Here is a 2,897-nt window from a genome sequence, read left to right as displayed (position 1 = left end):
GGGGTTAGACGTGGTGACGGCCCCTAGCACGAAGTGAGTCCCAATCAATATAGGGGAAGTTAAAACCAACCACAACAACCCTGCTGTTCTTACATCTTTCCAAAATCTGTCGACATATTCTCTCCTCTATCTCCTGCTGGCTGTTAGAAGGCCTGTAGTATACCCTCAGCATTGTGATTTCACCTTTCTGATTCCTGCGTGGTGACGGCCCCTAGCACGAAGTGAGTCCCAATCAATATAGGGGAAGTTAAAACCAACCACAACAACCCTGCTGTTCTTACATCTTTCCAAAATCTGTCGACATATTCTCTCCTCTATCTCCTGCTGGCTGTTAGAAGGCCTGTAGTATACCCTCAGCATTGTGATTTCACCTTTCTGATTCCTGAATTCTACCCATATTGCTGCATGAGTTCTCTGATATATCCTACCTCAGTACAGCTGTGATACTCCTTCACCAGTAATACAACTCCCTCACCACCTTTACATCTCTCACACCTTAAACATCTAAATCCTGGGATATTCAGCTGTGAACTCCCTGGATTCCTTACCTGACAATGGTTATAACTCGTTCTAGAATGAATGCAACAAAGAAAGGTTCAAGAGTCTGATTCCTGGGATGAAAAGATTGTTTGATGAGGACAGGTTGACATACTAAATTTATATTCCCTTGTGTTGAGAAGAATGAGGTGATTTGAGTGAAACAAAAATTCTTCAGAGGTTGACAAGGTTAGATGCTGAATATTTTCCCTGACCAATGAGTCTAGAAGGGCCAGTCTCAGATAAGATTGGATTAAGTTGAGGAGAAATAACTGGTCTGAATTATAAATCTGTAATTCTCTATTGCAAAGGAATATGGAGACCCAGTGAGCATACTTAAAACAGTAATTGATCGAATTTTGGGTAATAAATAAAGAATAGGGGCATCATATGGGAGGGGAGAGGTTAAGTAGATGGTGTTATTGAATGACTTAACAGCTTCACATGCTGAGGCAAATGTAACTAACACCCGGCCCCACGGTCATTCTAGTTCTTTTTTTAAACACTACAGAATTTTGTCAAAAACTGTAAAGCATGGAAAATAGGAAAGTTCACCCCAACCTAGTATTACATGCTTACGTCATTATCCCTGACTGCCATTTCCTTTGTGTCAAACTGTCTATACCAATTTGTAACAAACTTTGATTAATATTCCTTTGTTTTGCTGCATACCCAACTCCTGTTCAGGAGTCTATCAGCGCCTGCAAAGGCGGTTGGACGAAGCGGTGAAGAAGTGGCCTCACGTGCTGGCTCTCGAGCGGGACCGTTGCTTTGAAAGCGACCAATCGGAGTTGTAGTTCAAGTCGGGGCTCGGAGAGGAATGCGAGAAAAAGCGGAATTGGCCGTTGCAGATATAAATTCAATTTGTTCGCGTTGGATATTATTCAATACAATGATGTTAGCTTTTGTGTTTTTATCAGAGGTTCTGTATTTCATCTGTTTCACACTGGCGAAAGACTGTAGGTACGTGGACGTAATTGCCGTTATGTACTTTTGAAATGTTATGATGGACCTATTACCTAATTGAGTGGGTCTCATTTGAGCCATGTGTCAACACGGACGTTAGGTAATCAGATTGCTCGATCTGAGGAGGTTAGACAACCAGCAAGTCCATAATGCTGACTCTACATAATGATGGGGGGTGGGTGGGGACCACCGCGACAATAACTTATAGCGTTGAGTGTGTTGTTGGAAAAGCACAGCAGGTCAGGCAGCATCCCAGGAGCGGGAAAATCGACATTTCGGGCAGGAGCCCTTCATCAGCAATAAAACTCCGGCCGAAACGTCGATTTTCCTGCTCCTCGGATGCTGCCTGACTTGCTGTGCTTTTCCAGCAACAAACTCTCAACTCTGATCTCCAGCATCCGCAGTCCTCACTGTTTCTGGTGGAGAAAATGTACAGAATCACCAGGAGATGCAGAGAATTCTTCAAGAAGTAAGTCTTTCATTTGCAAACAAAAACTGACACTGAGAAAGCAGATTCTCGAATGCCCATGAACCTCAGGGTTTTTATATTTTTTAAAATCCTATTTCTGTTAGCTTATCAGTGTGGAGAAAGTGAGGACTGCAGATGCTGGGGATCAGAGCTTAAAAATGTGTTGCTGGAAAAGCGCAGCAGGTCAGGCAGCATCAAAGAAGGAGAATCGACATTTCGGGCATAAGCCCTTCTTCAGGAAGAAGGGCTTATGCCTGAAATGTAGATTCTCCTTCTCCTTTAATGCTGCCTGACCTGCTGTGCTTTTCCAGCAACACATTTTTAAGCTTATCAGCATGTCCAACTATATTAATCAAAGTACCTCTTTCCAGCTACACAATAAACCAGTGATGTTATTTCCCATTATCTCTTTAGTTGTACATTCTACTTAATGCTATTCTAATGTCACAGTTAGATATTTATTATCACCTCTGCTACAGGGTCTTCCATTCCAGCCTAACCTGTCATGATAGATATTTAGCTATTCCATCTATTACAATAGTCTCCTGTCTCAAGCTGACTCTACTTCTCAGCCCATTGGTCTATCTGGTCAAGATCCTGTTGTAATCTGAGGTAACCCTCTTCACTGTCCACTACACCTCCAATTTTGGTGTCATCTACAAACTTACTAACTGTACCTCGCATCCAAATCATTTATGTAAATGACAAAACATAGAGAGCCCAGCACCAATCCTTGTGGCACTCCACTGGTCACAGGCCTCCAGTCTGAAAAACAACCCTCCACCACCACCCTCTGTCTTCTCCCTTTGAGCCAATTCTGTATCCAAATGGCTAGTCCTCCCTGTATTCCATGAGATCTAACCTTGCTAATCAGTCTCCCATGGGGAACCTTGTCAAACGCCTTACTGAAGTCCATATAGATCAC

General features: G+C 42.9%; 1 protein-coding gene across 1 annotated transcript in view; it reads left to right on the top strand.

Annotated features, from left to right (window-relative positions):
* Positions 1-1,360: 1,360 nt before the first annotated feature.
* The window catches only part of LOC122565549, a 121,549-nt gene continuing 120,012 nt past the window's right edge, over positions 1,361-2,897 (top strand). The window contains exon 1 of the mRNA XM_043721602.1: positions 1,361-1,500. The gene's annotated coding sequence lies outside the window, so the exon portion shown is untranslated. The remainder of the gene's footprint in view (positions 1,501-2,897) is intronic.

This window comes from Chiloscyllium plagiosum, chromosome 31 (assembly GCF_004010195.1).
Source record: "Chiloscyllium plagiosum isolate BGI_BamShark_2017 chromosome 31, ASM401019v2, whole genome shotgun sequence".
Taxonomy (NCBI): domain Eukaryota; kingdom Metazoa; phylum Chordata; class Chondrichthyes; order Orectolobiformes; family Hemiscylliidae; genus Chiloscyllium; species Chiloscyllium plagiosum.
This window is presented reverse-complemented; position numbering and strand designations above follow the sequence as displayed.